Here is a 15171-nt window from a genome sequence, read left to right on the forward strand (position 1 = left end):
TGAAGAGCCTCTTGGTGGATGTCAATCGTCTTCGAAACCTGGCCACCAAGAATGCCTTCGTTACACATGAGACTTGCCGTCGTACGTGGAAAGGGCTCTCAATGATCTGCACTGAAGCTGAACTTGAAGAGGATGGCTTCACAGAGCGCTTCAAATTTGACACCACACCTCCTAGGAGGGCTGTGATGCGCAATACACCGTCACTTGAAGACTCTGAGTATTCCTCATCTGCTGCCACCGTCACTGCGAGGATCATTGATGACGATGATGATGCTACTTCACCACCACCCACTTCAGCACCTCAAAGCTCTGCACCGCCAAACAACTCCACCGACCCTACTGCGCCTGGGAACGCGTAGAAAAATCTATGTCTTCAGACCTTTTTGGTCATTCCTGACAAAAGGGGGAGAAGCATATGATGTTTATAGTCTTCAAGCGGGTCAATATGGGCGGGTGCCTTGTTTTGTTATACTTGCTTCGTGTTTGCAACTCTTGTTTTGCTTCATTTGGTTCTTTTGAGTTGTAAACACTAAAACTCAATGGTCGTCTGCTACTTGTTTACCACTCTGTTTGCGAAGATAAATTCCGCACGTGTGACGATAAATTCCGCACTCATCTCATTCTGCAGACGTCCATTTTCCATTATGCATGTCATTATCTTCATATACTTTCACATGCATAGTGGATTGTCATCATAAGCTGAAGCTGATCTCCATAAGTACAACCTGCCATGTGCATTTGCATTCCAAAAGAAAATTAACTTATATGCACATCTTCAGGGGGAGCTCTTGCAACTTATGAAGACAATTCCTTTACAGACTTCACACTTTATATTCCCCGTTGAAAACTTCAACTAGTTTGTCATCAATCACCAAAAAGGGGGAGATTGTAAGTGCATCTAGTGCCACCCCTAGTTGGTTTTAGAGTATTGACGACAAAACTAGTAGAGGGACTAATGTGTTTGTGAGAATTACAGGAAAACACAGGTAGAAGTCCCTCATTGATTCGGTTTACTACCAGAGATAACCTCTAAAATTGAATGAAGACATTGAAGTCAAAGGTGGTATATGAAGATATTCACATTGAAGACTATGACAACAGAAGACACGTTATGAAGCCTATGGAACTCGAAGACTTAGATCTTTCGTAGTTCTTTTTTATTTCTGTTGAGTCATAGGAACCACCGTACTGTTAAGTGGGGTCCAGGGGAACAAGTCAGAATGACTTAAGTGATGCCTAAATCAAAAACCTATGTCTTCGAGTGAAGACAATGAGAGCAAATCTTGTCCAGAGCCGGACAAGTCAGCTTTGCTTGTAGCCCAAGTAAAGTTGCCATGAGAGTTTGAAATCTGACCGTTGAGACACGTGTCAGTTCCTTAGTGACCCAGGGTCATTTCGGACAAATCAGGTGTCGGTGTACTAGAGTAGGGGTACCCTAGTATCCCGAACTTGTGCACGGGCAGTCGCAGCACCCCGCGGCAAGGCTTGCCGCGGTGGCCACCAAGACCCTCCGCGGCTACATTGAAGACCACCCAAGAACAAAGTACTCGAACCGAGGCCCCGGCAAGAGGAGCTTGCCGGGAAGGCCAACCAAGGCCCCGGCAAGAGAAGCTGGCGGGGAAGAAGACAAGACCCCGGCAAGAGGAGCTTGCCGGGAAGGCCACTCAAGACATACCAAGAAAGCTTTCCGCGACGCGCCGCGCGTCCCGGCAAGGCCCGGTGAGCGAGAAGCTCCCGAACACGGCAAGACGACGGCCGCGGCAAGGAGCTTGCTGCGGGAAACCCCCACCTCGTGCCCGCGCTGCAGCACACCTGCCAACGGGTCGCTCTAGGACTCTCCCAAGCACACGTGGCAGGGGGCCGTGCAGCTAGGGGTACGAGGTGGCAAGCAGGCGCTGACAAGATAACCATCGTGGCAAACGGTGGCGTCCCTAGAGGTCCATTTCGGTACTGTTTAGGCGACACAGATGGGCAATTAATGCCCTTGTCCCCTGCCGCCAGGGTTAGGTATGATAACACTGTAGCAGGTAGCTGTACCTACCACAGCACCTTTCCATTTTTGCCCTTTACCTCCGTTGCCATGTCGGTAACCCCTTGAGCATATAAAAGGAGGCCCGTATGCAACAGGGGAGGGGGGTTAGCCAGTTCAAAGGAGAGAGAGCCAGTTCGAACTCTCACGCTCGGTCTTGCTAGCTGCTGGAGTGTACTGTAGCACTCCGCGCTCCCGAGCTAGAAATCAATACAAATCCACAAAGCAGGAGTAGGGTTTTACGCATCCGTGCGGCCCGAACCTGGGTAAGTCGCTCGCATGCTTCGCCTCGATCTGCTCTTTGCGCGACCTCCGCCCCCGCCGAACCGAAAGGGACCCGGTCCGCCGGTCCCATAGGTGCCCGTGGATCAGCTACCCCGGCATCTCTGGCGCGCCAGGTAGGGGGCGTTGAAGTTGTGTGAACCAGATCCGGTGTTCTCGCGAGCTAGATCTTCATCATCTTCATCAACATGCCGCCGAAGAAGAAAGTTTCGGAGGCAGCTGCTCCATCCGCGCCGAGCCAGCCACCGCCGGAGCAGACGGTTGGTGGGGCGGGCGCCGGCGGGAGGACACGCGTCGACGAGGGAACTCACGGTGCTTCCCGGTCCCAGGACAAGGCTGCGCTGCCCGTCGGCGGCGTAGCCGGCTCCCACAATGACCGGGCGCACTCCAAGACCTCGGCGTCCGTGCATGCACCGCGCCCCTCTCAGGAGGCGCGGGACCGGCAGCGCCCTGGTACTCACGGTACCATGCGTTCTCTAGACCAAGATCGAGCTCGTGGATCTCGGAGCGCTCAGGACCACCATGCACGCCAACCTGCTGGCGCGAGCGGGACACGGTCGCCTGGGCGAGATACTGCTCCTTCTAACGTAGTTAGAAGTCCGAGCATATCCCGCTCCTCGCACCGTTCACCACCCGCCACCGCAGCAGAAGCTTTGGCGCGAGCTCAGCTGCTCCTAGACTACCCTCCAGCGGCGGACAAGGTCGACGACTGGAGGGCCACTATCCAGAGTCTCATCGGCTTCGCAAACGGCGACACTCCACGGCAGCCGAGCGCGTCTCAGCCGCAGCAAGCCAGCCAGGCATGAGCCAGAGACGACAAGACTGGTGGGGGTGCAACTACTGTGCACTCTCCACCCCGAAGGCCAAGATCGTCGACTCGCCGGGTCCACCTCGACAGCGACTCCACCACGTCGTCGGATCCGCGAGCTCGTCGCGATCAGCGCGAAGTTCTTCAAGAACGACAACAAGAAGACGCTCGTACTCGCATCGAGCACCGGAGAGAAGCGCGGCGTCTATCAGACCAGCGCGCTGGGCCCTCTATTGACATGCATGCGCCGGAGGAGCTAGGCGACTTGACGTATGCGGTAGGTTGCCCTGCGTTCACTCGTGAGCTGCGGCAAGTCCAGTGGCCCAGTACGAAGAATTTCAAACCAGATGTACCCGAGAAGTACGACGGCAAGTCGCATCCGTCGGAGTACCTCAGCATCTACACCATCGCGGTGCAGGCTGCTGGGGCGCGGGACGATAAGATCCTTGCCAACTACTTCCCGTTGGTGCTCAAGCCCAACGTCAGGTCCTGGCTCATGCACTTGCCAGACAACTCCATATCCTCCTGGGCTGATCTATGCCATCAGTTTGTCGGCGCCTTCACAGGCGGCCACAAACCTCATGGCCAAGAGAGTGATCTTCATCTGCTCGTCCAGAAGGAAGGAGAGCCCCTGCACAAGTATATCCAGAGGTTCAGCCGTGTACAGCACAACATCCCAAATATCCACCCTGCCGCGGTAATTAGCGCGTTCCATCAGAACGTGCGTAACCGCAGGATGCGGGAGGAGATGGCGATGTGCAAGATTCGGGACGTCAGCGAGCTATATGCCCTGGCCGACAAGTGTGCACGCGCTGAGGAAGTGAGGAAATTCCCCGGAGAAAGCACTGGAGCAGGGGGATCTGACAGCGAGGATGCCGCTCCGGTAAGGAAAAACCGGCGGCGCAACAACAGGAAGAAGCAGAACAAGGAGGTGCTGGTCGCTGAGCAGTCCAGCAGCGACGGCGGCGCCAAGCGAGCCAAGGTCGGTAGCTCCGGCAAGGGAGTTGCCGCATGCACCAACTGCCAGGCTGTGGCGGCCGCCGACAAGCAGGACGGCTCCTACAACCAATACTGCAAGATTCACCGCACCAAGGGCCATGACCTCCGGAGCTGCAAGAAAGTCGAGCAGCTTGTCCAGCAGCAAAGAGCTGAGTACGAGCGGCGCGACAAGGAGAGGGCCCAAGGGGTGCTGAAGAATCCGGCAAGAAACGCGCCGGACGGGGAGGACGCTGCGACAAGGCCAAGCAGCGGCAAGGAGACAGGCCTCCCCGCGGCTGCGACAACGATGAAGATGACGACGACGAAGACATGGATGATGTTGAGACCAGTGAACAGGAGTTTCAGAAAGCCACAGAGGTCTTGTGCGTTGACGGCGGTGCTTCTCTGCACACTTCACACCGCCAACTCAAGCAATGGGCGCGGGAAGTCAATGCAGCGGAACCGCCTGTCGAATCGCGCAAGCTTCTGAAATGGTCCAGCACGCCTATCATCTTTGACATTGAGGACCACCCTGATCGCACAACTGCGGTCAGGTGCCTGCCGATGTTGGTTTCACCAACTATCCGCAACCTCAAGGTCACTAAGATGTTAGTTGACGGCGGGGCCGGCTTGAACCTGATCTCCTCCGCTGTGCTCCAGAAACTCCAAATCCCTGACAGCGAGCTCGAAGAGACCGGCACATTCCAAGGAATCAACCCGGGAAGGAGCAAGCCGAAGGGGAAGGTCACGCTGCTAGTAACATTTGGCAGCGAGCTAAACTTCAGGACTGAGAAGGTCACATTCGACGTTGCCGATATCCCATTGCCCTACAATGGGATACTTGGCCGTCCAGCACTCGCCAAGTTCATGGCAGCCTCTCACTACGCATATAACGTGCCGAAGATGCCAGGCCCGATAAGCGTCATTTCTGTCCCTGGCGACAAGAAGGATGCTCTTATCTGTGCCGACAAGATCTACCGGGAAGCAGTAGCCACGGCAGATCGCGATCCACTTGCCGCTGAAGCTCCCGGGGGGAAGAAGACCAAGTCCGGCAAGAGTTCTGATGCCCACTCCGGCAAGCACACCTCTTTGGAGTGCTGCGCTGCCGTTGAGGACGCACCATCGAGCTCCACCGGCAAGTGCAAGAAGACGATGGTAGCTCCGCCAGAGACGAAGAAGGTACCTGCCAAGGAGGACGGTACTGGTGGTACCTTCACCATCAGTGCCATGCTCGGCCCTAAATAGGAAAGCGCGCTCGTCACTTTCCTGCGGGTGAATATTGACGTGTTTGCGTGGCAGCCATCTGACATCCCCGGTGTTCCCAGGAAAGTGATTGAGCACCACCTTGCCGTTTGTCCTCATGCGCGGCCCGTCAAGCAGAAAGTCAGGAAGCAGGCAGTGGAGCGCCAAGAATTCATTGCAGAAGAGATCAAGAAACTGGAAGCAGCAGGCCTTGTCAGAGGAGTGCTCCATCCCACGTGGTTGGCCAATCCTGTAGTCGTGCGCAAGGCAAACGGGAAATGGAGACTTTGCATCGATTTCACCGATGTTAACAAAGCTTGTCCCAAAGACCCCTTTCCTTTGCCGTGCATTGACCAGATTGTTGACTCCACAGCCGGATGTGATCTGCTTTCATTTCTTAACGCATACTCAGGATATCATCAGATCTTCATGGCAGAAGAGGATGAGGAGAAGACTGCATTTATTACTCCATGTGGCACGTACTGTTTCGTACGGATGCCTTTCGGATTAAAAAATGTTGGTTCGACATTTGCAAGAGTAGTCCATGTTGCTCTTGAGCCACAAATACACAGAAATGTGGAAGCCTACATGGATGATATAGTAGTCAAGAGCAAGGACAGGGCAACCCTGACTCAAGACTTAGACGAGACCTTTGCAAATCTGCGCAAGATCAGCCTCAAGCTCAACCCAGATAAGTGTGTGTTTGGAGTTCCCTCCGGCAAGCTTCTCGGGTTCTTCGTGTCTCAGCGGGGAATTGAAGCCAATCCCGACAAGATCAAGGCCATTGAGCAGATTGAAGCACCAAAGCGCGTCAAGGATGTACAGAAACTTGCCGGTTGCGTGGCTGCTCTCAGCAGGTTTATCTCTCGGTCTGCTGAGCGCGCCCTGCCATTTTTCAAATTATTGAAAAAGGCAATACCTGAAGAGATACCTGTCCTCCCCTCCAATACTTGTCGCACCTAAGCCACAAGAGAAGTTGCTGCTGTACATAGCGGCAAGCAATCAAGTGGTTAGTGCTGCGTTAGTAGCAGAGAGGGAGGCAGAAGATGAGCCAGCGACCGCGGCAAGTGCATCCAGCGACAAGCAGGGGGCTTCCCCGGCAAGCTCTGGTCCCGACAAAGATGGATCTGCGCAGATGCACGAGGAGACACAGAAGAAAATGGTGCAGCGCCCAGTTTACTTTGTCAGTTCCCTCCTGCAGGGGGCTAGGTCAAGGTACTCTGGTGTGCAGAAATTGCTTTTCGGCCTTCTCATGGCCTCGAGAAAGCTGCGCCATTACTTCCAAGCACATGAGATCACAGTTGTCACTCGCTTTCCACTGAAGAGGATACTGCAGAATCCAGAAGCGACAGGCAGGATTGTTGAGTGGGCACTGGAACTTTCAAGCTTTGGCCTCAAGTTTGAAAGCACTTCAACTATCCAGAGCAGAGCATTGGCAGAATTTATAGCAGAATGGACGCCAACACCAGATGAAGAAATTCCAGAAATGAGCATCCCCGACAAGGAAGCAAGCAAAGAGTGGCTGATGTACTTTGACGGTGCCTTCTCGCTCCAAGGCGCCGGCGCTGGTGTGCTGCTTATCGCACCCACCGGAGAGCACCTCAAGTACGTAGTCCAGATGCACTTTCCCAAGGAGCAAGCAACAAACAATACTGCAGAGTATGAGGGATTGCTTGCCGGTCTCAGGATCGCGGAAGACCTTGGGATCAAGAAGCTCATTATCAGGGGTGACTCACAGCTTGTCGTCCGCCAAGTAAACAAGAATTATCAGAGTCCATTGATGGAAGCTTATGTTGACAAAGTGAGAAAGCTAGAAGAGCGCTTTGACGGCCTACAAATGGAGCATGTTCCAAGAGCTCACAACGCCATTGCTGATGGCCTGTCAAAGTGTGCCGCACTTAAGTTACCTGTGGAACCAGGGACCTTTGTGCTCAAGCTGACTCAGCCGTCCGTAACGCCATCAACTGGACAGAGCAAGAAGAGGAAGTTGATTTCAGGTGACTATTTGCCGGCAGAGCTTCCTGAAGCCGCCGCCAAAAAGGTCCCTAAGATCAACGCCGAAGGCGCTGAGGAGCAGTCTGCTCCGGCAAGCCCTAGGGTTTGTTCCGTCGAAGCAGAAGCTCCCGATAAGTTTTGCTCCGGCAAGCTTGTCGGGGAACGTCAAGCTCCGGCAGAGACGCAGCTTCTCGCCGTAGAAGCGGATGTTCCCGCAGCAGTCTCCAAGATCAACGCTAAGAGCGCTGAGGGGCAAGATGCTCCGGCAAGCCCTAAGGTTTGTTCCGTCGAAGCAGAAGCCCCCGATAAGTTTTGCTCCGGCAAGCTTGTCGGGGAACGTCAAGCTCCGGCAGAGACGCAGCTTCTTGCCGTAGAAGCAGATGTTCCCGCATCAGCAGAATTGCCTTTAGTCCTTGTTGTCGAGCCACAAGCTCCAACATGGGCGCAGAAAATTGTCCGTTTCCTTTAGATAGGAGAACTTCCCGAAGAGCAAGAAGAAGCGGAAAGAGTAGCCCGGCAGTCAAGTATGTACCAGTTTGTCGACAAGACACTGTACAGAAGAAGACTCAACGGTGTGAAATTGAAGTGTATTCATCGGGAAGACGGACAAAAGCTGTTGGCAGAGATACACGGAGGCATATGTGGTCACCACATTGGCGCAAGAGCACTTGTCGGCAAAGCATTCCGGCAAGGTTTCTTCTGGCCAACAGCCCTCCAGGATGCAACTGCACAAGTAACCAAGTGTGAAGCGTGCCAGTTCCATTCCAAGCAGATACACCAGCCAGCTCAAGCTCTCCAGACGATCCCTTTATCCTGGCCATTTTCGGTCTGGGGGCTCGACATCCTCGGCCCCTTTCCCCGAGCTGTCAGGGGCTTTGAGTACTTGTACATCGCAATCGACAAGTTCACAAAGTGGCCGGAAGTGGAACCAGTGAGGAAGGTGACCGCACAGTCCGCCATCAAGTTCTTCAGGTCGATTGTTTGCCGCTTCGGGATCCCTAACAGGATAATCACCGACAACGGTACACAATTCACGAGCCGCACCTTCATGCAATACGTCCAAGATCTTGGCGCCAAGATCTGCTTCGCTTCTGTTGCTCACCGAGAAGCAACGGTCAAGCGGAGAGGGCAAATGCTGAAGTGCTGCACGGGCTCAAGACCAGAACTTTCGACAGGCTGCACAAGTGCGGAAGAAACTGGATCAAGGAGCTGCCACTGGACAGACACACTTTGCTCTAGTCTATGGAGCAGAGGCAGTTACCCCCACGGAACTCGTACACGGGTCACCTCGAGTGCTCGCCTATGATGAGCTCGAGCAAGAGCGGCTGCGGCAAGATGACGCGCTGCTCCTTGAGGAAGACCGTCTCCAGGCTGCTGTGTGAGCTGCTCGCTACCAGCAAGCTCTGCGTCGCTACCATAGCTGCAGAGTCAATGCCAGGAGTCTCGAGGAAGGCGACCTTGTTCTTCGGCGCGTTCAGTCCGCCAAGAATTCCAACAAGTTGACGCCGAAGTGGGAAGGCCCTTACCGGGTGAAGCGAGTCACAAGGCCAGGCGCTGTCCGCCTTGAGACCGAAGATGGCGTACCAGTGAGCAACTCCTGGAACATCGAGCATCTTCGTAAGTTTTACCCGTAAGGCGCGGTTGTCGGAACCTGTCCGGCAACCACCCTTCTATACAAGTCTTGCCACTGTTGCATGTAATCCTTTGTACAGAGCCAGGCGCAGACCCTGAGCACAAGTAAATGAAGCGCTGACACCCCGGGGTTATAGCATGCATGCTAGGTCGAGTCTCGTCCTTGGTTAGGGTTGATAGTGCCTAACAGCAGCTAACCCCTAGCTTAGAGGTCGAGTGTCCGTCCCTTTGCTTTCCTTTCGTTCGCAGGGCTCGCATATCCGGCCAGACTGCTTGAGGAAGAAAAGGAGAAGAAGGGCGCGCCGGCACCTGGGCCCCGGCAAGCCAGTATTGCTGGGGGCTGCGAGTGCCAAGATTCGTCCACGGCAAGCCAGAGTTGCCGGGGGCTGCAATATCAGGTAAGTCTTTCGTCTCTCATCATGCATCCTCTTATGGACTGGGGAATGCGAAACCGCGTTTCTTCCCGAAAACTGCCGTGCTCCCTCAACTCTAGGCCCTGGGGCCCGTTCCCGGGGCCAAGTTTGGTCGTAGTCGCGGCAGCAAAGGGATGAAACGAGGAGGCCGCACCCACCTCGTTCCCGCCTCTGTCAAAGGCGTGAGAACGGTCGAGCGACGTGGGAAGGCGGCAGGGCCTGTTGCCGGGAGGCGAACTGTCTGTCCGAGGGATACCAAGGATTTGCTCCTTGGCATGGGTTCGACCCGCGAGACAAATAACCCGGCAAACATCCTCTTTTCATTAAAAAAACATCCCACTCAGGTACAGTTCATAGAGGATGAAAAACATGAAAGAGGGGATTACAAGTTTTAGATGCAGCTAAGGCCCGAAGGCTTACAAATTAAAAAGATAAGATGCCCGTAATCCCTTTCCTGTCCCTCTCTTCAGGAGGTAGGTCAAGGAGGCAAAAAGGGCAAAAGGGGCGCCTAGACGAGCTACGGGTGCCAGAAGACACCAAGAGAACATCCCGGGGGCCGTCCGAAGGCTGGAAGGTGATGGCGGTGCCGGAAGCGGGGCTCGAAGTCGGGGCGGCAGGACGTCAGCACGCTGTCAAGGGCACCACGCCCTCGTACTCCGACCTGACGGCCTTGTCGCCAGCCCTCTTCCCCTTCTGCAGCCTCCCTACGCCAGCCGCCCAAGGAGACGACCCCGGGGAGTTCAAGGAGCCGGCGACACGGATGATGGGGTCACAGGTGCCGCACGAAGCGGCGCCCGACACCTAGTCGGACCCGCCATCCCGCCGCCCGTTACCTTCATCGTCGCTGTCGCTCTCCTCCTCGTCACTCTCGCTCGAGGGGGAGCCTTCACTATCGGAGGAGCTGTCCAGGCAGCACTTCGCCCGAGTGCCGAAGCACCCGAAGACCTTGACGGAGAGGAGATCGCCCTACATCAACTTAAAATGGAGGGTAAACCCCTCCATCAGGCTGTGGATACGGGCGAACGTCTTCCACCCTCGATCAAGATACATCACATTAGGGGCTGGGAATACAACGCGGACTCGCGTGCCGCTGATCCCACAGCCCCTCATGTGCAGTCTCAGTGTCTCGGGCGGGTCCGACTCCATCGCACTCGCAAACGGAGCTGGAAGCCGGAGGCGACGACGAGGCGCCCGGCGCAGCCTGACGAAGAACTCGCAAGGGTCGTCCCCTATATGGACCGCCGTGGGGAGAGGAACCGCCGGCGGAGGCGAAGCTGGCGCGCCGCCCAGTCCGCCTCTTCCCCGAGCGCCTCGACCTCGTCCTCGACCTCGTCCACGACCTCGCCCCCTCCCTCTTCCCCTTATGGCTGGCTCTGCCACCACGGGCGCGGGAAAGGGAGAGGTGCGCTGTCTGGCGGCGACCCTCGCCGCCACCGATGAAGGGCCAGGGTTCCCTTTCTCCATGGCGAATGAGAGAAAGGGGAGCAGAAGCTGAAGAAAGGAGGAGATGAGAGAGTGCGGGCTTCTGTGCTCCCCTCCCGCTCTTTATAAAGGAGCGAGGTGGGGTCTCGGCCGCCCCGCTCAGCGAATCAAGGCACGGGAAGAGCAGGGAGTCGGGGCCGACCCGCTGCCTCTGCTCACAACGGCCCAGATTCCCACTTCCACCGTCCGCGACCCCAAGCGCATGGGAGCCGCGTGGCGGGGATGCAGAACCGAGGCGACGGATGAGGCGGCCTCGCCCCACCCCGTGATCGCGGGGAGTGGACGCCTCGAAAAACCGCGCACCGGCCCCGTCCAGTAAATGCACCACGCCCCCACGCCTACCTCCGTTTAGGTAGGAGGGCGTGAACTGTCCCCTTCATCATGGCTTGACGCATGCTCGCGGGGCTTAGCCCCGCGCACGCCGCCCACGTCACCCACGACGCCGCGTTTGACGCGCGCCGTTCTGGGCGTGCGCGGTGTAAGCGGGGAGATATGCGGCGTGACCTGGGCCGCGCGTGCCCGTGCACTGTTTTGGGCCTGGCCCAACAGCGCTTGGCACCGTGTCTGGCCCAGGCCCGGGGGCTCCTGTCGGTGTATTAGAGTAGGGGTACCCTAGTATCCCGAACTTGTGCACAGGCAGTCGCAGCACCCCGCGGCAAGGCTTGCCGCGGCGCCAAGACCCTCCGCGGCTACATTGAAGACCACCCAAGAACAAAGTACTCGAACCGAGGCCCCGGCAAGAGGAGCTTGCCGGGAAGGCCAACCAAGGCCCCGGCAAGAGAAGCTGGCTGGGAAGAAGACAAGACCCCAGCAAGAGGAGCTTGCCGGGAAGGCCACTCAACACATACCAAGAAAGCTTGCCGCGACGCGCCGCGCGTCCCGGCAAGGCCCGGTGAGCGACAAGCTCCCGAACACGGCAAGACGATGGCCGCGGCAAGGAGCTTGCCGCGGGAAACCCCCACCTCGTGCCCGCGCTCCAGCATACCTGCCAACCTGTCGCTCTAGGACTCTCCCAAGCACAAGTGGCAGGGGGCCGTGCAGCTAGGGGTGCGAGGTGGCAAGCAGGCGCTGACAAGATAACCATCGTGGCAAACGGTGGCGTCCCTAGCGGTCCATTTCGGTACTGTTTAGGCGACACAGACGGGCAATTAATGCCCTTGTCTCCTGCCGCCAGGGTTAGGTATGATAACACTATAGCAGGTAGCTGTACATACCACAGCACCTTTCCATTTTTGCCCTTTACCTCCGTTGCCATGTCGGTAACCCCTTGAGCATATAAAAGAAGGCCCGTATGCAACGGGGGAGGGGGGTTAGCCAGTTCAAAGGAGAGAGCGCCAGTTCGAACTCTCACGCTCGGTCTTGCTAGCTGCTGGAGTGTACTGTAGCACTCCGCGCTCCCGAGCTAGAAGTCAATACAAATCCACAAAGCGGGAGTAGGGTTTTACGCATCCGTGCGGCCCGAACCTGGGTAAATCGCTCGGGTGCTTCGCCTCGATCTGCTCTTTGCGCGACCTCCGCCCCCGCCGAACCGAAAGGGACCCGGTCCGCCGGTCCCATAGGTGCCCGTGGATCAGCTACCCCGGCATCAGGTCGGGTTGCCAAGTGGCTATAAATAGCCCACACCCACAACCATAAACGGTTGGCTGCTTAGATTTTGTTGCACGGCTTTTGTCGTTTGAGAGCAACCCACCTCAAAGCCTTTGAGAGAAAATTCCTAGTGAGGAGAAAAGCCCTAACCACTCAGAGCCAGAGTAAATTGGGCATCACTTAAGTCTTCTTGTCTGTGTGATCTGAAGACTTATTACACTTGAGGACTGTGAATCCTCCAGACGGTTGGGCGTCGCGTTCAGAGCATCCAAGAGACATTGTGGATTGCCAGTGAACGAAGTCTGTGAAGGTTTGGGAGTCTACCTTGAAGACTTACCAGAGTGATTGGGCGAGGACTAAGTGACCTTAGCTCAAGGAGATTACGGTGAGGACTTGGTGTCCTGAACTGTGTGTTCAGGACTGGGTGTCCGGGACTGTGTGTCCTAAGGTTTAAATACCTAGCCGCTCCAACCACACGTACAGTTGTCACAGCAACTGGAACTGGTCCAACATATCATTGTCTTCAACGAGTCACTGGTTTCATCTTCACTTCCTTCTCTTGCTGTTACTCATTGTGAAGTCATTGCGTGCTTGCTTTATCATTTGTCTTCACAACGTGAATGCATGATCTGTTTGGCTTCATAACTTCTTCCTACTTGATCCTTATTACACTGAAGCTGTTTGTCACTGTGCTTTCACTCTATTGAATACATGACCATGGCTGGGCTAGTGTAATCTAACTTCCGCTGCATAGTAATAGGCATAATCTTCACTGTTTGTCTTCATAACTCCCAAGTTTTGAAGACTTTTATAAAAATCGCCTATTCACCCCCCCTCTAGTCGATATGACGCACTTTCAATTGGTATCAGAGCAAGGTGCTCCCTTGTTCTGTGTGATTCGGTTTAACCACCTGGAGTTTTGGCTATGTCGACTGCAGGGATAATCAAAGTCTCCGCTGCGTGCCCCGTCTTCGATGGAACTGAATATCCCTACTGGAAGAATAAGATGCGCATGCATCTTGAAGCCATTGACGTCGACCTATGGTATGTCGCCGAGAACGGTGTTCCCAAGGCTGGAGAAGGTGTCACTGCTGCTGATGTCAAGAAATTCGTTCAACTGGACTCTACTGCCAAGAACATCATCTGTGGTCATCTGACCAAAGGACAGTATGGCCGTGTGAGTGCCTTGAAGACATCCAAACTGGTCTGGGACTGGCTCTCCAAGGTCAATGATGGCATCTCAACCCAGAGAGATCAACGAATCAGTGTCCTTCGCAATCTCTTCAACCGCTTCAAGCGAAATGACAATGAGAATGTCCAGCACACATTTGATAGACTCACTGACATCACAAATGAGCTTCAAGCCCTCGGCACCACTGAAATCACCAAACATGAAATCGTCAAAACGCTGCTGAGATCACTTGATAGTTCGTTTGACATCCTAGCACTGATGATTCAAGAACGTCCTGATTTCAAGACACTCGATCCGTCTGACATACTTGAGAGGCTCAACACACACGAGTTTCAGCTTTCTGAGAAAAGAGATATCTACGGTCCAAACTATGGGAGAACTCGCGCCTTGAAGGCAAAAGCTGTCTCCTCATCTGAAGAAGAATCTGACTGCAGTTCGGATGATCCTGAAGACATTGGAAGAGAACTTGCAATGCTAGTGAAGAAGTTCCAAAAATTCACCAAGAAGAAAGGCTTCAGAAAATCTTCACGATCAAGCTCAAGGAATGATGAAGCTTCTGCTCATGACTACAAGAAGAAAACATGTCACAAGTGCAAGAAAACTGGACACTTCATCTCTGAGTGTCCATAGTGGGACAATGAGAACAGAAGGAAGAAGAAGAGCAAGGAATATGATTCTGACGACAAGAAGAAGAAGAAATACTCAAAGTCTTCTTCCAAGTCTTCATCAAAGTCTTCATCACACAAGAAGAGCTCATCTGGCAAGGCACGTGCGTTTGTTGGAAAGGAGATGGATTCAGAGGAGGAGTCCGCATCTGAGGAGGCAGAGGTGGAGTCTGAGGAGGAGTCTGATTCTGGCATTGCAAGTCTGGCTACAGCATACGTCGCAAAGTCCATCTTCAACACTGAAGACAATGACTGCATCACCGACACCAACGCAAATGACAAGAACTACTCCACTCCTACCTACTGCTTCATGGCACGCGGTGCCAAGGTAAACACACGCACTACTCGCTATGAAACATCTAGTGACGATGACTCTGAATGTGATTCAAAACCTAGCTACAAAACACTTGCTAAAATTGCAACTGAACAACAGAAAGCTATGGAACATATTCAAAAACTGTTAGACAGAAGCGATGATCTGTTGGGTGCTGAAATGACTCGATCTGAATCCTTAATTGAAGACATAAAAAACCTTCACGTTAAGTATCAGGAACTTGAAGATCGTCATGATACTCTCTCAACAACTCATGAAAAGCTTTCCTATGATTATCTTCAAAGGAAGCAAGAACTTGAGAAATTGAGGGTGGCTCATGAAGATCTTCAAAAGGAAAACGAGTCACTTCGCTCCGAACAGATCAGTCCCGCTCAGGAAGGATTTGAACCACCATGTCTTAAATGCATTGAGCGTGATAATGCTAATTCTGTTGCTGAATGTTCCACTTCTACTGCTGTTGCAATATCTTCAACTGTTGACGTGGTAACTAACCCCTCTGCTGAGGATACCACTACTATTGCTGATGAGAATG

This window comes from Triticum urartu, chromosome 2A (genome assembly GCF_056163025.1).
Source record: "Triticum urartu cultivar PI428250 chromosome 2A, HENAU_Tu73, whole genome shotgun sequence".
NCBI classification, from domain to species: domain Eukaryota; kingdom Viridiplantae; phylum Streptophyta; class Magnoliopsida; order Poales; family Poaceae; genus Triticum; species Triticum urartu.